At 41.4% G+C, this 21,369-nt stretch overlaps 1 protein-coding gene across 1 annotated transcript in view; it reads left to right on the forward strand.

Annotated features, from left to right (window-relative positions):
* Nucleotides 1-13,057: 13,057 nt before the first annotated feature.
* Nucleotides 13,058-21,369, forward strand: part of LOC126484341 (SPRY domain-containing SOCS box protein 3) — an 86,391-nt gene continuing 78,079 nt past the window's right edge. The window contains exon 1 of the mRNA XM_050107793.1: nucleotides 13,058-13,183. The gene's annotated coding sequence lies outside the window, so the exon portion shown is untranslated. The remainder of the gene's footprint in view (nucleotides 13,184-21,369) is intronic.

The following is a 21,369-nucleotide window of genomic DNA, read 5'->3' on the forward strand; positions in this document are numbered from 1 at the left end:
AATACTTTTCCCAAAAAATCAAATCTGTTTTACCTGTTTTATGTTTAACTGGAATATCTCAACTAAATTTTGAAAGAAATGTCTAAAATAATATTCAATTCCTTTACCTATTTTCGAAATCCATTTTAATTTTCCAGATTCCATTTCAACTAAATAAGATTGCTATAATTGTCAATTCCAAGTACATAAATCTTTTTCCATTAAAATGTTTTCTCATTGGTTTATGTATTATTCTTTCATTAATAATTTGTTGGCAAAGATTTAGACATTTTCTAACAATTTTTTTACCGAATTTCCTCTTTTTCCTTCTACATACTGCATAAAAACCTTTAGTTCTATGCTTTCCATTTTTGTTGTTAATCTTTGAAGATTATGAGTTTAGTAACATTTTTGCACTTCAAACAATAAATATGATTATCATTCTTTATTTACATAGGATAAGAAATAATAGAATTATTTCACCAAATACAATGATCTTTACATCGTCTGGAATAATTTTAGCAGACTCTTTTGATGTTCCAGTCCACCCCGATAGCTGAGTGGTCAGTGCGGCAGGGGCCCTGGCTTTGTCAGAGATTTTCTCCACTCAGGGACTGGGTGTTGTGTTGTCCTCATTATCATTTCATCATCATCAGTTGAAGGCAATGGGAAACCACCACTGGAATCACGTCCCTAGATGCTCATGCGGTGGACCTCTCTGACGAGGCTTTCCCATGGACCTGCCATAGGGCAGAAAACAAAGTTGTTAGTTAATGTTACAGTTAGAAAATGTGGTTTACACAATATTTTTATTGCAGTGATTTCAGGAGTTATTTTGTAAAATGTGTCAACAACATTTATGCAAATATCAAAATCATTAAATGTTAAACAGCTGTTTATATTTTCACCACCACTACCAACTTTTTTGAGAATAAAATCGTATTCATTGAAATTTGCATTTTTTTGTTCAGTTCCAATCATTACAGCAAATTCAATAACTTGTTTATCATATACTTTATAATTGAGTTATTTTCACTCAAGTATATAGTTAAATCTATTTCTGAAATAACATCTTGAATTTCCCTTTTAGTAAAATATTTACTTAGTTCTTGTTTATAAATATAAATTATTCAAATGTGTTAAAATACTTGTATATTCAGGTTTTGTAACAAGATTTGATACCTAATTCTGTAAACAAATTTTGTTCACTACATCTTTTGTATCAATTAGATAATCTACATCCACAATTGTTCTACCTTTAACACCAATATAACCCCTAGTTACTTAAAAAATGATATGTATCTCTTTCTGAAATGGTTTAATTATATTAATGAATTTTGAGTCTACAGATAAATGAAAATTATTGATTTATGATTAAAAATTTTTAGGTTCATATGACTGTAAATCCTTAGGTTCAAAAGTTGGAAAATCTTTTATTGTTTCTAAATCGTTATTGAGTTTATTTCCAAAAATGTCCATTTAGTAAATTTGAAATATCAATAACCTTATAATTCATGCATAATAGTTTTAAAACAAATAGACACAAATGACTGAAAGTTACTTCATCAAAGTTCTTTTTTATTTCGATATTTTAGTATAAATTATATTTCCCAAAATTGCAACTTAGATGTTTAGGTGTATTTCCTCTGCATAAATCAAAAACAAATATCATGTCTTTGTCTTCAGGAATAGTGCCAAAATGATCAGAAGTATCTAAAATTACTATAAGACATTCTAAATTTTTTGATTCATTAGGTAATTTATCAGACACAAAAACACCACAAAAATATTTAATTTTTAGTTTTTAAACTACTCTTCTGTAAAGGTTTATTAAATTTTTCGAGTATTAGTTTTAATTTTTTCCACTTCCTTTCATTACCATTCCTAAATTCTCTTTTTTGTTCTTCTAATTCTACATCACTTTTTTATTATTAATAACTGCATTTGCAATTGCAGCAGAGCACCCAGCAAGTGAAGCATTAGTTGGTAAATATGGTAATACAGCTGACAATAATGGTAAAATCGCATCTACATGTTTTCTTCTATTTTGCTTGTGAAATAACCTTTTCCACAACAGGAATAGCTAACATAATTACTAAATTTTCACCAGCATTTCTGGTATTTCTTCCTTTCTTGAGAATCATTTAATCGTTCATTATTTAGTTTCACCACTTGGTAGCAATGTATTAAGTTGCTTCACTACTCCGAAAATATCTGCTTGTAAGTTACTGATGGCTGCTGTTCTTGATTCGAATAGTGGAATATTTACTTCGTCTTCTTTGGTGAAGGAGTTTTGGAAGGCTGTGTTTAGTAACTCTGCTTTAGCAGAACTGTCACTAACAGTATTTCCATTGTTATAGTGCACAGATGGCATTGTTGGTGCTTAACTGTTAGTATACTTTACATGCAACCAGAATGTCTTTGGAATTTCTGCCAGGTTTCAAAACAATTTCGAGCTTCTGTAAAATATCGCTAATCTTAGGAATTTAGGTTCATTTAAATCTGACATAGTTTTTTCGTTGTTTCTGCAACAGTATAATGTCCCGTATTTTGTACCAAGGAGGACTAGCACCATCATTTGTTAATTTATTTGGTTTAAATCACTCAGTTGCTCTCAATATTATTTGTTTGAATCCAAGTCACATCTGGTCAATACCACACTGTTAATTTGGAAGGAGAGAAGATGGCATCAAACAAATTTTTACCCGCTTTTTTGAATACATATATTTTTCGTTTATTTTTGAAGGATTTGGGAGTTATGGTATTCATTCTTGCTATGAGAACCCAGCATTCACTAATCCCTGTTATGGGATGCTCGTTATTGGCTAAAGATTACTTGTTGCTAACAAGTCAAGTATGTTTTCACAACCATTCACTATTTGAGTGATCTTATGAACTAACTTCTCGAAGTAATTTTCAGGGGATACGTTTAGCACAATTGCGGGTCATATTTTTTATGTACCTCCCGACTGAAAGACTTATTTTCGCCAACGTGTTGTTGTGTTAGTTGTTGTTGTTGTTGTGGTGGTGGTGGTCTTCGATCTGAAGACTAGTCTGATGCAGTTCTCCATGCTACTCTATCCTGTGTAAGCCTCTTCATCTCTGATTAACTTTTGCAACCTACATCTTTCTGAATCTGCTTGATGTATTCATCTCTTTGTCCCCCTCTACGATTTTTACTTTGTATGCTTCCCTCCAGTACTATATTGGTGATCCCTTGATGTCTCAGAATGTGTCCTAACGATCCAGTCCCTTCTTCTAATCAGGCTGTGCCACAAATTTCTTTTCTCCTCAGTTCTTATCAGTACCAGCTCATTAGTTATGTGATCTACCCAGCTAATTTTCAGCATTCTTCACATTTCAAAAGCTTCTATCCTCTTTTTATCTAAACTTTTCATAATCCCTATTTCACTTCCATACATGGCTACACTCCATACAAATACTGTCAGAAAAGGCTACCTGACACTTGAATCTATACTGGATGTTAACAAATTTCTCTTCTTTAGAAATGCTTTTCTTCCACCGCTAGTCTACATGTTATATCCTGTTCACCTCCACCATCGTCAGTTATTTTGCAGCCCAAACTCATCTACTACTTTAAGTGTCTCATTTCCTAATCTAATTTCCGCAGCATCACTTGATTTAATTCCACTACATACCATTATCCTTGTTTTGCTTTTGTTGATGTTCATCTTATATCCTCCTATAAAGACACTGCCCATTCCTTTCAACTGCTCTTCCATGTCCATTACTGTATCTGACAGAATTACAATGTCATCAGCAAACCTCAAAGTTTTTGTTTCTCCTCCATGGACTTTAATCCTGACTCCAAATTTTTCTTTTGTTTCCTTTACTTCTTGCTCAATATAACATTGGGGATAGGCTACAACCCTGTCTCACTCCCTTCTGAACCACTGCTTCCATTTCGTACCCCTCGACTCTTATAACTTCCAATTGGTTTCTGTACAAGTTGTAAATAGCCTTTCACTCCCTGTATTTTACCCTTGCTACTCCCATAATTTCAAAGAGGGTATTCCAATAAACATTGTCAAAAGCTTACTCTAAGTTTACAAATGCTATAAACATAGGTTGGCCTTTCCTTAAGCTACCTTCTATAAGAAGTTGGTAGGACAGTATTGCCTCATGTGTTCCTATATTTCTCCAGAATCCAATCTGATCTTCCGTGAGGTCGACTTCAACCTGTTTTTCCATTCTTCTGTAAAGAATTCAGGTTAGTATTTTGCAACAGTGACTTATTAAATCGATAGTTCGCTAATTTTTACACCTGTCAGCACCTGCTTTCTTTGGAATTGGAATTATTATATTCTTCTTGAAGTCTGAGGGTATTTCGCCTGTCTCACACATCTTGCTCACCAAATGGAAGAGTTTTGTCATGGCTGCCTCTCTCAAAGCTATCAGTAGTTCTAACGGTATGTTGTGTACTCCTAGGAACTTGTTTCGACTGAGGCCTTACACTGCTCTGTCAAATTCTTCACACAGTGTCATATCTCCCATCTCATCTTCACCTACATCCTCTTCCATTTCCGTAATATTGTCCTCAAATACGTGTCTCTTCTAGAGACCCACTATATTCTCCTTCCACCTTTCAGCTTTCCCTTCTTTGCTTAAGACTGTTTTTCTGTCTGAGCTGTTAACATTCATACAGATGGTTCTCTTTTCTCGAAAGGTCTCTTTAATTTTCCTTTAGGGAGGATCTATCTTTCCCCCCTAGTAATACATGCTTCTAAATCCTTATATTTGTCCTCTAGGCATTCCTTCTTAGCTATTTTGCACTTCCTGTCAATCTCATTTTTTAGACTTTTGTATTCCCTTTCGGCGCTTATTTTACTACATTTTTATATTATCTCCTTTCATCAATTAAATTCGGTATCTCTAATGTTACCAAGGAATTTCTATTAGCCCTCGTCTTTTTACCTACTTGATCCTCTGCTGCCTTCACTATTTCGTCTCTCAAAGGTACCCATTCTTCTCCTACTTTATCACTTTCCTCTGTTCGTTCCCTAATGCTCCCTCTGAAACTCTCTAAGACCTCTGGTTCTTTCAGGTTATCCAGGTCCCATGTCCTTAAATTCCTACCTTTTTGCAATCTCTTCAGCTTTAATCTGCAGTTCATAACCAATAAATTGTGGTCAGAGTTCACATCTTAGGTCTTACAATTTAAAATGTGGTTCCGAAATCTCCATCTTCTCATTGTGTAATCAATCAGAAACCTTCTGGGTCTTCAGGTCTCTTCCAAGTACACAACTTTCTTCCATGATTCTTAAACCAAGTGTTAGCTATGATTAAATTATGCTGTGTGCAAAGTCGTACCAGGCAGCTTTCTCTGTCATTTCTTTCCCTCAATCCATATTCACCTACTATTTTTCCTTTTTTTCCTGCAATCGAATTGCAGTCCCCCATGACTATTAAATTTTCGTCTCCCTTCAATCTCTTCATCATCTGCGGTGCTAGTACTTCTGTGGTGGTGTGGACTTGATGTGTATCTTGGATACAATAATGCATTAACCATGCTGTTCATAGTAGCTTACGTGTCCATCCCTGGTAACTGAGTGGTCAGTGCGACAGAATGTCAATCCTAAGGGCCCGGGTTCGATTCCCGGCTGGGTCGGAGATTTTCTCCGCTCAGGGACTGGGTGTTGTGTTGTCCTCATCATCATCACTTCATCCCCATCGATGTGCAAGTCGCCGAAGTGACGTCAAATCGAAAGACTTGCACCCTACTGAACCCGATGGGAGGCCCTAGTCAAACGACTTGCAGTACCTTATGTGCATTTCTATTCTTTTATTCATTATTAGGTCTACTCCTGCATTACCCCTATTTGATTTTGTATTTATAACCCTGTATTCATCAGCCCAGAAGTCCTGTTCCTCCTGCCACCGAACTTCACTTACTCCCACTATACCTAACTTCAACATGTTCATTTCCCTTTTTAATTTTCTAACCTACCAATAGGGATCTGACATTCCACGCTCCAATCTGTAGAACACCAGTTTCGTTTTTCCTGTTAACGAGATCCTCCTGAGTAGTTCCCAACCACAGATCCGAATTGGGGACTATTTTACCTCCGGAATATTTTACCCAAGAGGATGCAATCATCATTTAACTATACAGTAGAGCTGCATGCCCTTGGGAAAAATTACAGCTGTAGTTTTGTCTCGCTTTCAGCTGTTCACAGTATCAGTACAGCAAGGCCGTTTTGATTGATGTTACAAGGCGAGATCATTCAATCATCCAGACTGTTGCCCTTGCGACTAGTAAAAAACTGCTGCCCCTCTTTAGGAACTACACGTTTGTCTGGCCTCTCAACAGGTACCTTTCATTGTGGTTACACCTACGGTACAGCTACCGGTATTGCTTAACCTTGCAAGCCTCCCCACCAAAGGCAGAGTTCATGGTCCATGGAGAGGGGAGGGGGATCCGCCAACTTATTGAGGGTAAATTGAAGTCATCAACAACTATATTTGTATGAGTCAGGTAAGTGTCTGAAATTAGACTCAAGTTTTCTTTGAAACTTTCAGCAATTGTATCATCTGAGTTGGGGCGTCGGTAAAAGGTTCCAATTATTATTTTAGTCTGGTTGCCAAGAATGACTTCTACCCATATTAACTCACAGGAACTATCTACTTCAATTCTGCTACAAAATAAACTGCTTCTAACACCAACAAACCCACCACCGCCAGCTGTGCTTAGTATATTCTTTCTGAACACCGTCCTTCGCAAAAATTTCAGCTGATAGAAACTCTGGCTTCAACCAGCTTTCAGTGCCTATAACGATTTGAACATCAGAACTTGGAGCTCTTGTACTTTCCCAATGCAGCAACAACAATTTACAGCTGATTCCTAGATCTAAATTCTTCCTGTGTTTGACCTGCAAGCTTTTTGTGTTTCTCTGATACCCTCTAGCCTAGAAAACCGTCCAGTTCACATCACACAGCCCCTGCTACCCGTGCAGCCTCCTGTGTGTAGTGGACTCCTGACCTGTTTAACAGAACCCGAAATATCACCACCCCACGGTGCAAGTCGAGGAATCTGCAGGCTACACGGTCGCAGAACTGTTTGAGCCTCTGATTCAGGCCCTCCACTTGGCTCTGTACCAGAGGTCCGCAATCGGTGCTGTCAACTATACAGCAAACGGTGCCCTTTGCTTTCAGCCCGCAAGCAAGACTGGCAGCCTTTACCACTTCTAATAGCCACTCAAAACCAGAGAGAATCTCTTCTGATCCAAAGTGACACTCATCATTGGTACCAATGTGAGCCACTACTTGCAGTTGGCTGTATCCTGTGCCCTTCATGGCATCTGCAAGGACGCATTCCATGTCTAAAATGACTCCACCCAGTATGCACATGGAGGGCACATTGGCTTTCTTCCCTCCTTGGCAGCCATGTCCGTAAGTGGCCCCACAATGCGTGCAACATTGGAGCTCCCAACTACCATCAATCACACCCTCTTTGACTGCCTGGATCTTGTAGGCTGAGAGGTTTCCTCTGAAATAGGACAATTGACTGGAACTGGCTCAGGGAAAGTGTCAGCCACAGACAGCACCTGGAAACTATTTTTCAGACTAACCAGAGAAGCCTTATGTTCGGCTCCCTGGGAAGTCTTTCACCACCTGCAGCGCCCCGAGGCGACCTCTCACTCGACCAGGAGTGAGAGGTCAACCTCAGTACAAGCCGTGACTTGCCTGGTCACAGGTATGGTCCAATTGGCAGACTCATGGGTCATACTGGGCGTCCATTGGATCCACACAGCCGGGGCACAACTGTGATGCCCAACCACTGCAGCCTCAAGCTGTGTAACCGAAGCCATCACAGCCTGGGCTTGATAGTGAAATGTCACCAACTCGTCTCACATCCGGGCACACAGCAATCACAGTCCCTGTCCACACTAAACACTGTGGAGAATTACACTAAACAGACAAACAAAGGACTATCGACTTGCGTTACGGAACTCTACTGTAGACACTATCGAAAATGTAAAAACTGTGTCTAATAAATTACTTTCACAAGCCGAGATTCAGAAACTATCATATGAAAGCACTCAGGTGAGACTAAATAATTCGCTCCTGATTAGGAACTTGTAATACATCACAAAATTAATTTTACTTTTCGACACAAACTAAAACGTGAGAAATGTATGTATTAAATAATACCGAGCGAGGTGGCACTGTGGTTAGCGCACTGGACTCGCATTCGGGAGGACGACGGTTCAATCCCGTCTCCAGCCATCCTGATTTAGGTTTTCTGTGATTTCCCTAAATCGTTTCAGGCAAATGCCGGGATGGTTCCTTTGAAAGGGCACGGCCGATTTCCTTCCCCACCCTTCCCTAACCCGAGCTTGCGCTCCGTCTCTAATGACCTCGTTGTCGACGGGACGTTAAACAACACTAACCTAACCTAACCTAAATAATAAAATTAACACACAGGAATTTAAGAAAGTAAAGTACGAAAGCACACAGATGAAACTATATATTTCGCTCCTGTTTAGGAACTCGTAAAATGTCACAAAATCTGTTACTTACCTGTTGCTGCTTTTGTCTCGGCCAGTTGCTGCTGCCTGCCTCATAATCATTCACGATCATATCTTTAACCCGTGCTTCCTTCATCAACGTCTTATTGCACGTATCTACAGTTTCTAAGACATGAGATGCTTCACTTACTAGATGCTGTGTCTCTAGACGTCATCCAAGAAATACGAGTTAACACGGTGGTGCATAACTTCACTTTATGCGGATAGTTTGCGAGTATCTCGACAACCAATTTCCGAGTAGGTGGATTGGGAGAGGGGACTCGATTGCATGGACCATTTTCCGTAACCAAATCGATGTTCTGAGAGTGCATATCCAACATGGAATTTACGAAATATGGAAACACCAGGAATCTTCCACAATATACGCCAAACTATGGAACACAGATTCAGGGGTTGCATAGAAACAGGAAGTGGTTTCTTTGAGCAACTTTTGTAAATGTAAATGTGTCTCGTAAATTTATAACTTTTATGCCATGAATAATCAATCCTTTCATAAATGTAAATGTGTTGGGTAAATAAATAATTTTTGGGCTAGGAATAATAAACCATTTCATACCTCCCTAAGGATGGATTTTCGGACCCATGTTCATATGAGCCTTTCGTATGTTCAATGTCAAGAATAAATTCCTAAAATTTCTGACACATATTTTTATACATCCCTAACTCATGATATATGACGATAGTAACTGTTCTCGAAAGAACAGATACCACTGATGACCGTGCAGCTTCTAGAGAAGCTATCTTCATATATATAGTTAAAGGCTACCCAGCCACTGACCTTCGTCTGTACGAATGCGCACAGGTTGCCCGAACTCTTACGGGAATCGTCACCTTAGTGTGCGCGAGTAATGAGTGCATTGGCAAATATCTATTATGTACATTACGTATGTAGACTGTGGACAGTTGGGAATGTGGGTCTCACGGGAAGCGTGCAAGGGATAAGTCCCTGCAGTCGCGCTAATTATCTGTGTAGTCGGTGGATCAGATGGATAGAGCGCCTGCCATGTAAGCAGGAGATCCTGACTTCGAGTCCCGGTCGGGGCACACATTTTCAGCTGTCCCCATCGAGGTATATCAACAACACCTGTCGACAGCTGAGGGTTTCAATTAATTATCCTTATACATGACCTGGTGAGGTAGATTACATGTAGGCACATTAAAAACAGAACAATTCCAGTTCTGTTCTGTTCTAATGGCAACTTAAAAATGTTTAGTACAAGAGTGGACTCTTAAGACATCTTTGTGTGTGTGTGTGTGTGTGTGTGTGTGTGTGTGTGTGTGTGTGTGTGTGTGTGTGTATGTGTTAGTCTTTGTGCGTACAGAGGGTGGACAAAAATATGGAAACACGAAAAACATAATTTGTCTAATACGGTGTAGGAGAACCATTGGCATACAAAACAGTTTCCATTCGTCTCGGAATCCTGTATGGTCTTCAGGCGATACATATACCATGCCTCTTGCAAAGTAGGTGATGCTGATGGAAGTGGGTAGCGATGATGTGCATTTCTCTTCAAAGTAGTCCACAAAGGCTCAATAATAATAGGATCTGATCACTGTGGTGGCCAGAAGAGATGCGATCTTCATCCTCGTTCTCACAAAATAAGTGGTGGATGATGTGAGCATGTAAACAGGGACCCTGTTGTATTGGAACGCAGCAACACCTTTAGAGAACAAAAATTTACAACGGAATGGACCTGATGAGTCATAATGGCCACATAATCCTTGGTTCTTATGCTACTTGGTAGAGTACCCATGAGGCCCATGGAATACCATGACATATGGCTGCCCAAATCATGTTTCATGCCCTGTCATGTTTCAATCTTGGGGCGTAATTGGAGAGTAAATTCGGCCAGTAGTTGGATACAGAGTAAAACAAGACTCATCCGACGAAATGACTTTCTTCCATCGTTCCACAGTCCAGGTTTTACGACGTCAGCACCATGTTTTCCGGCTATGGGCATTTGCGGCACCGGGCGATCTGGGCAACCAAACCATTCGCCCGAATTGTCCAGAATGTTTTGGTGCTGATAGGGTTCACGAGTGTGGCATTCAGTTCTGCAGTGACTTTTGAAGCGTCTTATTTTTCGTCACAATCGTCTACAATGACTGTCTGTCACGATCACTCAAAACACAATTTTGTCTGCATTGCGACTTAGCTCCTTCATGTCTTCCGCTTTCACCATATGCGGTATAAATTTTCGATATGATACCTCTTTGAACATCAAATACTTCTGTTCCCTTGATAGCAGAAGCACCCACCATAATAGTACGAACAAATTGCCCACATTCCAGTTCATTTAGTTTCGACGTACACTGAGGTGACAGAAGTCATGAGCTGACCGCGATGGCCGAGCGGTTCTAGGCGCTTCAGTCTGGAACCGCGTGACCGCTACGGTCGCAGGTTCGAATCCTGCCTCAGGCATAGATGTGTGTGATGTCCTTAGGGTAGTTAGGTTTAAGTAGTTCTAAGTTCTAGGGGACTGATGGACTCAGATGTTAAGTCCCCTAGTGCTCAGAGCCATTTGAACAAAGTTCATGGGATACCTCCTAATATCGTGTCGAACTTCCTTTTGCCCAGTGAAGTGCAGCAGCTCGACATGGCGTGGACTCAACAAGTCGTTGGAATCCCCTGCATAAATACTGAGCGATGCTGCCTCTGTAGCCGACCATAATTGGGAAAGTGTTGCCAGTGCAAGATTTTGTGAACGAACAGACCTCTAGATTATGTCCCATAAATGTTCGATGGGATTCATCTGGGCGATCTGGGCAACCAAACCATTCGCCCGAATTGTCCAGAATGTTCTTCAAACCAAACGTGAAGAATTGTGGCCCGGTGACGTGGCACATTGTCATCCATAAAAATATGGGAATATGACCTCCATGAATGGCTGCAAATGGTCTCCAGCCGTCGAACATCCAGAAGACCCAGTCCACTCCGTGTAAACACAGCCTACACCATTATGGAGTCACCACCAGCTTGCATAGTGCTTGGGTCCATGGTTTCGTGGGGTCTGCGCCACACTCGAACTCTACCATCAGCTCTTACCAACTGAAATCGAGACTCGTGTGGCCAGGACACGGTCTTCCAGTCGTTTAGGGTCCAACCGATATGGTCACGAGCCCAGGAGAGGCGCTGGAGGCGATGTCGCGATATTAGCGAAGTCACTCGTGTCAGTCGTCTGCTGGCATAGCCCATTTAGGCCAAATTTCCACTGTCCTATTGGATACGTTCATCGTACAGCTCAGACTGATTTCTGCATTTATTTCATACAGTGTTGCTTGTCTGTTAGCACTGACAACTTTACGCAAATGCCATAGCTCTCGGTCATTAACTGAAGGCCGTCGGCAATTGTGATGTCCGTGGTGAGAGGTAATGCCTGAAATTTGGTATTCTTGGCAAGCTCTTGACTCTGTCGATTTCGGAATACTAAATTCCCTAACGATATCCGAAAGAGAACGTTCCATATGTAGGTAGCTCCAGCTACCTTTCCGCGTTCAAAAGTCGGCCGCTGTGGCCGAGCGGTTCTAGGCGCTTCAGTCCGGAACCGCGCTTCTGCTACGGTCGCAGGTTCGAATCCTGCTTCGGGCATGGATGTGTGTGATGTCCTTAGGTTAATTAGGTTTAAGTAGTTCTAAGTTTAGGGGACTGATGGCCTCGGATGTTAAGTCCCGTAGTGCTTAGAGCCATTTGAACCATTTGAATCCGCGTTCACAGTCTGTTAATTCCCGTCTTGCGGCCTGAATCACATCGGGAACCTTTTCAAGCGAATGACCTAAGTACAAAAGACTGCTACTCCAATGAATTGCCGTTTTATACCTTGTGTTTTATACCTTTTATACGCCATACTACCGCCACCTGTACATGGGCATATCGCTACCCCGTGTCTTTTGTCACCTAAGTGTAATCCACTCACAGCTACACAGAAGACTATTCTGACGGCGACTAACACTTGCAACGTGTTGCGTAGTTGCAGGAGGAGGAAGAGGAGATTAGTATTTAACGTCCCGTCGACGTCGAGGTCATTAGCGACGGAGCACAAGCTCGTATTAGGGAAGGATGGGGAAGGAAGTCGGCCGCGCCCTTTCAGAGGAACCATCCCGGCATTTGCCTGGAGAGATTTAGGGAAATCACGGATAACCTAAATGAGGATGACGAGACAAGGGTTTGAACAGTTTACATCCCGAGTGCGAGTCTAGTGTGCTAACCACTGCGCCACCTCACTCGGTCTTAGGTGCCGTTCGTGGTCAAATACAACAGAACCACATACAGGCTCTGCATTTATTTTCTAGCATGCATTTCTCGCAGTGTTTCCATATTTTTGTCCATCCTCTGCATGTGTGTGACAGACCGAGAAAGAGCGCGGGCACAGTGGAGTTAGTAAAGTGGGGCGAGCGGGGGCGCGTTTCCCCTGAGGCCGACCGTGTAGTACGGCAGTAGTACACACGCCCGCGCCCGCGCCCGCCCTGTCGAGAACAGTATCGATCGCGGTCGGCAGGCACCGCGCAGGCCCAGTAGCGACCGCGGCCCAGCTCGCCAGTCGATATTGAGCGTCCAGGCGTGCGGCGGTAGTGATGTGGGCACGCGCTGCACGCGCAAGGTTGCAGCGTTACCGCCGTCGCCACCGCCGAATTCGTCCCGTCAACTGCGCCACAAGGTGAGTAAGCACTGGGCCACCCCGCGCTTCCCTGCTTGTCACTGTCCACTAAGCGCCAGAGACTGCCTTGCTGCCGAAACACAGTAGTACTTGCAGCTAGACCCTGCGCGCCTGGAATAAGCCAGCTTTTGTCACTTACATGTAACCCTTATCTTGAGGCGTAGGGCCGACGGTTTGGTGACAGATATGTTCTGCTACTAAGTACAACACACCCTACATATACACTTCGGCAAAGAAGCCTGGCTACAGCACCTCGGAAAACGAATGGCGTCTTTGTTGTACAAGCAGACGCCCGGTCAAAAAGCTAAAGAAACCGTGCACGGATCCCGCGACAAAATAGACCCAAACTGCAAAGTGGAAAAAGTCAAACAGGCTACTCAACGAAAACTTGATAAACCTTACTCAAATGCCAACTATGTTTGTCAGCGACAATAGTACAGCGTGCAATTTTGTCATATAATGACATGGTTGGATACTGTGACTGTTATTTGAAGACAAATGTTGATGGTGTTGGGACAGCAACCAGCCACAAATATACTTTCAGTTCCTTTATTCAAAGGGAAGTTACCGGTTTCGAATTGTTATGACTCATCTTCAGACGGTTTACATGCTTTTCTTACAACATGTGGTGTGTTTTTTTACAGATTAATGCTGTAAGGATGTAACCCGTCTGAAGATGAATCATACCGATTCGAAGCCGGTAACAGTACCCTTTGAATAAAGGAACTAAAAGTAAATTTTTGGCTGGTTGCTGTCCCAACACCATCAATAATAGTACAGCGTGTTATGACATTGTATAATTATTGAAAGTGCGTGGTTGGTAATAATTCTAGTGGCACGAATGAGGTCTTTGAGGGTTTCCCACTGCTAAAAAGTTTTCGAACTACAGCTTGATCTGTCATCTGTGATACTGAAAGTACTTTCACAGCATTATTACCTTTATTTTCACTATTGAAGGAGCATGGCACAACACAGTAGGGTTTAAGACTGTTGATGATTGAAAAGGTGCCGTGATTTCACCGAGACAGTACATTACCTGAATGTCTAATTTTCTCCTCATTTTTGACTTCATGAATAATCTGCCAGTAGCATAAGTATATATACGTGTACACTTCAGAATGAACAATTGGTTGAAATTAGCCAATAAAGGCGAATGAAGTATATTGTTCAAATAATAAACAGCCTTACAGGAACTATGAATTATCTTAATCAGTGTTTGATGGCTGTAGACCTAAGCAGTTGCTCCGATTCGGTCGCAAAAAATAGCCTATCGCCCTCCTTTAATTATGCTACGTCCTGCAGATGTACTCGTTAAACAAATTTATGTGGCCAATAATCCGACTTTCTTTCTTACATTCCATGTGTGTGTGGCACAGCGCGCGCTCTTCCTCGCTCTTGGAACATTAACAATATGAACCACACTGATACAGAACATCAGTTGCACATTTTACCTAATTTTGTACTGCTTGCGATTTTTTTTATATCTTACATATAAGTGAAGATTATTTACTAACTCTGCAATAGCGCCATTTTATTCCAGAACTCTCCTGTGTACATGCTGGGAGTTAAATTTCTGTGTGGGTTTATTGCCTTGCTTTTGCAGCGATGCCAGTGACGTCATGCCCACGTTAATGGAGTGCAACAGCTGCCAATTTGTCATCATTTTCCTTTCACAAAGACCGTGTGTTGTTCTGCTCTCAAACTTTACGTTTAAGTCATCTTCACAGTGTTAAGTGCAACTGTGTACACTACAATATCTGTTTGTTTCATAGAAAGAATAATAAATAATAATGGATTCGCCCATCATTACAACCATCACGACTCCTTGTCCAAATTACTTGTTTGTTGGTTAAAAATATGATATTAGACGTGTTTCTGAGGTGAATTACAGGACTGCATTCAGACGTATTTCAAAAAATCAGAAGATTTTGTCTTTTGTCTTCAGTGACGTCATTCCTACGTCAGTGGAGTGCAACAGCTGCCAATTTGTCATCATTTTCCTTTCACAAAGACCGTGTGTTGTTCTGCTTTCATACTTTACGTTTAAGTCATCTTCACAGTGCTTAGCGCGATTGTCGTCATCACAATATCTGGTTGTTTCACAGAAAGAATAATTACTATAGATTCGACCATCATTACAACCATTACAGCATCCTAACCAGATTACTTGTTTGCTGGATAAATATGTGTTGTTAAAGGTTCGCTTTTGCAAAATACAATCATTTGTACTTTTGTTTTAAGCTCCAAATGTGTTTTGATGTATCTGCCTCAACCTCAGTGCGTGCACTTTATTTATTGATTGCCATGTTTAGTGTTTCTGAGGTGAATAGCAGGACTGCCTCCAGATTTATTTGAAAAAATTACAACGCATCACCTGCTAAAGATCTTTGATGCTGTTTTGCAAGGGAAATAGTATGCTGTCCGTTAATTGTGTGGTCTCTTTCGTGTTTATTGTTTGCTGAGTGTGTCAGTGTTGTGGAGTAGAAAAAAGAAAACACAGAACGGAATCGACGCTTTCTGGCAGAGTAAACCTGCGTGCTGGACCGAGGCTGGCACTAGGGACCTTTGCCTTTGACAGATAAGTGCTACACCAACTGAGCTACCCGGGCACGATTCACGACCCACAGCTGTAATTCCGCCAGTGCCCCGTCTCCTACCTTCCTAACTTCACAGAAGCTCTACCGCAGAATTCAGGCTGTGGGGACAGGTCGTGAGTCATGCTTGGATAGCTCAGTCAGTAAAGCACTTGCCCACGAAAGGCAAAGATCCTAGTTCGATTTTCGGTCTGACACTCAGATTTAATCTGCCCGGAAGTTTCATATCAGCGCACATTCCGCTTCAGAATGAAAATTTAATTCTGGAAACAGTAACGAATCATTGTCGGACAAAAAACAAAGAACAGTAATATTATTGCTCGAACAGTCCATGGGTATACTGCCGGTTCATTGTGTCCAACGGGCAAAATATTTCGGCGATCAGACATGTCGCCATCGTCAGGTGCGCTGACGAACTGAGGTCCTGAGGGCGGGCGGTCGATTATTTATCGACTGCTCACTTTCAAATCGACATAGCCAACAAATAACTTTCCCAGGTAGCACACTAGCACCTCAGACAAATTAAACACAGTCACAATGAACTACGTCAAGCGAGGACTTCAACTGGGGACGAACAGATGTGAAGCAATGTTTGTGGCATAAAGCAGTTCAGATGATTGTGGTGTGAAAAGGCGTTTTGGTGCTATGTGAATGGTCTATGACTAAACATAGGAACAGAAAACAGTCTACTCACTTCTGACAACGTAGCTTATACTGTATAATCATCAACAATAATACACCATGGGGTTAGTGAGATATGGAACACCTTATGCATATGTAACTGCTAATTTTGATTATTAAGGTGTCAGATTTTTGTTTTACTTTGATACTTTCGTTCATTAATGCCGTATGAAAAAACTTTCAAGGGAATTTCTATAATAGCATGCAAAATATTCGATGCTCCAATTGGCATTGTAAGGGCTAAAATTGTATGTCCATTCTGGTGTCTAGTATATGTAAGGGTTGAAACGGTGCTAGGTATCACCCACCCCACTCCTCCCAGCCATAATTTCACCTGACTCATGTACAAAAAGGAGCAAAGTTATCAGTTACAGAAATATATGACCATCTCCCATATGAATTAAAGGTGTTGTCAGACAAGGAAAACAGTTTAAAAAACTACAATCATTTCTGTTTGACAACTTATATATAATGCATGAATTTCTGAATAGATCATATCTATGTGTGGTTAATCTAACTTTGTTAAATTCATCATTGAATAAGATAAAAGCTAAACAATGTCTCAGTATATTTTCGCAAGAAAGTGTGTATAGTTTGTAAACCTTTTGACACATTCCACATTACAGCCATCAGTTTTTTTTTCAGTTATTTCCAGGCAAGCATCGACCAATAGTTGCTAAACCATGGGACTCATAATAGGGAAGAGCCATTTTTAAATTGGAATACTATATTATGCTATTCTTTACGGTTTTTTCCCTTTTTTTACAGCTCTGACACATTCCATTGTCTGTCATAATCATGTTCATGGCTTGTGATCATGTCATCTCTTAAATGAGTTAATTTGTCTTTCTCATCGTCCCAGTTTCCTTAATCTAATTTTCCCAGGCTGCTCAAATTTTAATGTATTAGATTTTTAATACTTTGGCAGTTTAGTTCTCACTTATATTGAGCCATTAATCTTACTTTTATTTCCGTTACATTCATTATCTCTTTGAAATTCCTGTTTTTTATCCCCAAATTATCCATCTGATTTTTTTTATCATGATTTCAGTTGATGTTTCTTCATTTTGGTACTTTTTTAAATTTTGCTGACTTTACTTTTACATATTTTTGACAGCGATCTATGAACCTTTATCTGTTTATATTTGTTCTTTCATTATGGGATAGCTGCCAACACTTCTTATGAAAGTCTTTCCGTTACCAATTTGGGCGTTACATCTTCCAATAAAATTTTTATGTTTTTCTCTGATATTTCACATAACCTTTTTTCCAATCGTTCCCAAATTTTTTGTACTTTCTCTAGGTTGTTCTCATTATACTGTTTACTTAGTGTATGTGTATTGGTTGTATTGCACATCATACTTCTGTTGCACACTGACAGATATAAACTTTCTGGACACAATGAAAAATTCATTAACTGAGTCTAGTATTGATATGTTAATTGTAAATATGGTTCCTGTGTGTAACAGTTTCTGTCAGTTTCTTTCCTAGTTTCCCTTTGACGATTCTGTAATTATCCTAAAGCAGTATTTTATGTGGTAATCTGGCATCTTATAATGAAAACGTTTTTACTTTATGAATACAGCATCTGTGTTAATTAACTGGGGTTACCATCAGATATCAGTGTTTGCATGTTGTACATTCCAAGACAGAATTACATTTGGGCTTGGAATTTTTGTTTGGGTTTACAACATGCTCCAACTCACATTAATTATTCGTGTTTGCCATCAATTATCACAGTTAGTATATTATATATTTCAAGCCGGAATTTCATTTGGGTTTGAATTTTGTGGTAGGGCTTACAAGCTCCCGCCCCCTTCATCCATGCATTTGTATATTGGTATGGACTTCCATCACTTGTTGTGATGATAGATTCACCTTGCAGTCTATTTGACAACCTGTCCGATTACTTTGAAAATGCACACATCAAGAAAAGGTTCGCATCACCCCAGTTCCCAGAACTGCTGAAGATAGACGTTGACTGTGGGTGTTGTATCACAGACACAGTCCGTTTGACTGCTCAGAGATGTCACTAAAACCCACCCAAAGATGTAAACAACCATGCATGAGCAGCGACGGCCAACAGCCGATCAGTTCCAGTCATTCCATCAGGAAGGACATACACAGCTCGTGTTGTCTGTAGTTCAATCATGCCTAGGCAGTCAATATAGCGGTTCGATCGCGTCTGCATTGTTACTTTGTGCCAGGAAGGGACCTCGACAAGGGAAGTGTCTGGGCGTCTTGGAGTGAACCAAAGCGATGTTGTTTTGACATGGAGGAGATACAGAGACAAAGGAACTGTCGATGACATGCCTCGCTCAGGCCGCCCAAGGGCTACTAATGCAGTGGATGACCGCTACCTATCGATTATGGCTCGGAGAAGCCCTGACAGCAACACCACCATGATAAATAATGCTTTTCGTGCAGCCACAGGACGTCTTGTTACGACTCAAACTGTAAACAATAGGCTGCATGATGAGTAGCTTCACTCCCAACGTCCATGGCGACGTCCATCTTTGCAACCACAACACCATGCAGCGTGGTACAGGTGAACCCAAGAACATGCTGAATGGACCGCTCAGAATTGGCATCATGTTCTCTTCACCGATGAGTGTTGCATATGCCTTCAACTGGACAATCTTCGGAGACGTGTTTGGAGGCAATGCGATCAGGCTGATCGCCTTAGACACACTGTGCAGCGAGTGCAGCAAGGTGGAGTCTCCCTGATGTTTTGGGGTGACATTATGTGCTGCCGATGTACGCCGCTGGTGGTCATGGAAGGCGCTGTAATGGCTGTATGATATGTGAATGCCATCCTCCGACTGATAGTGCAAACATATTGGCGAGGCATTCGTCTTCATGGACGACAATCGTGCACATCTTTTGAATGACTTCCTTCAGGATGACGACATCGCTCGACTAGAGTGGCCAGCATGTTCTCCAGACATGAACCCCATTGAACATGCCTGGGATTGACTGAAAAGGGGTTTTTATGGACAATGTGACCCACCAACCACTCTGAGGGATCTACGCCGAATCACAGTTGAGGAGTGGGACAGTCTGGACCAACAGTGCCTTGATGAAATTGTGGATAGTATGCCACGACGAACACATGCATGCATTAATGCAGGAGGACGTGCTAATGGGTATTAGAGGTACCAGTGTGTACAGAAATCTGGACCACCACCTCTAAAGGTCTCGCTGTATGGTGGTACAACATGCAGTGTGTGGTTTCCATGAGCAATAAAAAGGGCGGAAATGATGTTTATGTTGATCTCTATTCCAGTTTTCTGTAGAGGTTCCAGAACACTCGGAACCTAGGTGATGCAAAACTTTTTTTTATGTGTGTAGTTTGTTAGGAAGCAGTGGAAGCGCCTTATCAGGTTAGAATAAGGTTGTGGTCTCCACAGCATCAGGTGCCACTTACATCTGACTCAGACACCGTTGAACACCACCACTGGTTCAAATGGCTCTGAGCACTGTGGGACTCAACTGCTGAGGTCATTAGTCCCCTAGAACTTAGAACTAGTTAAACCTAACTAACCTAAGGACATCACACACATCCATGCCCGAGGCAGGATTCGAACCTGCGACCGTAGCGGTCTCGCGGTTCCAGACTGCAGCGCCAGAACGGCGCAGCCACTTCGGCCAGCGAACACCACCACTACTGTGTGACACAGACATCACCAACAATTGCCAGTTACTGATCTACACTGGGTATTTTATTTTCTCAGAATATGTTGTATGTGCTGATCATTCCACAGTTCACAACCCAGGGAGGCTCACATTGGGATATGGGCAACTCAACAAGTGTCTATTCTGTGTCATTTATTTAATTTTACCATAGAAGTTCTTTGTGAAACCCACATTTATAGCATTTATAGATGATGAAGAAGCTTTTGCCAAGACTGACTGAAATATGCTCTTTGAAATTCTAAAGGTATTATGTACAGAATACAGGGAGCTAAAGGTTATCTGTAATTTTTTGTGGTAATGTAATTCTGTGAGAAATGACAAAGTATTTTGAAGAGTAATTGAAGGGAATGGATAGTGTCTTCAAAAGAGGTAATAAGATAAAACAAAAGAAAAACAGGAGAAATGGGTGATACTTAGTGAATTAGATTAGAGAAAGATGAGCTGAAAGCAGCAGAAGAGTTTTGCTATTTGCACAGCATAATAACTGATGATGTCAGAAGTAATGACGATGTAAATGTAGTCTGACAATAGGAAGAAACATTTCTCTGAAAAAGAGAAATATGTCAAGACTGAGTGGAAGCTTTCTGAATAGGGCATTACAGAAGAATGATGAAGATTTGGTAGGCAGATGGAGGGCTACTTTGATGCAGGGTGGGATTGTGGTGGTGGATTGTGGTGAGGTTGCAGGCTAATGGCAGCTCATATAAACAACGTCAAAGTCAAATATTTTGTTAAACTCATACGACTCACAGTATGGCAATGCGGTGGCCATGCCACCTCTCAGCACTTGGTCAGAATGGTGTGTGGTGCATGTTGCCAGCTAGCCGACGGCCATCTGGCTGTACTGTTTGCACGCATGAATGCTGACACCAGGAGCTCGCTTAGCAGCGCGTGCCCCAGTGAGGATTAGCATGTCTGCTCACAGATAATGCCAGCAATACAGAAAAGTGCCAGAATGCTTGCAGGGGATGACAGCCTCTGGTGCTGGATCTCGCCTCTACCAAGGTATGTGTACCAGTGTGGGAGCGTGAGTATTTGTAGTGCCCCAGCCGGCCAAAGTGGCCGAGCGGTTCTAGGCGCTTTAGTCTGGAACCGCGCGACCGCTACGGTCGCAGGTTCGAATCCTGCCTCGGGCATTGATGTGTGTGATATCCTTATGTTAGTTAGTTTTAAGTAGTTCTACGTTCTAGGGGACTGATGACCTCAGAAGTTAAG

This window comes from Schistocerca serialis, chromosome 6 (assembly GCF_023864345.2).
Source record: "Schistocerca serialis cubense isolate TAMUIC-IGC-003099 chromosome 6, iqSchSeri2.2, whole genome shotgun sequence".
In the NCBI taxonomy this organism is placed as follows: domain Eukaryota; kingdom Metazoa; phylum Arthropoda; class Insecta; order Orthoptera; family Acrididae; genus Schistocerca; species Schistocerca serialis.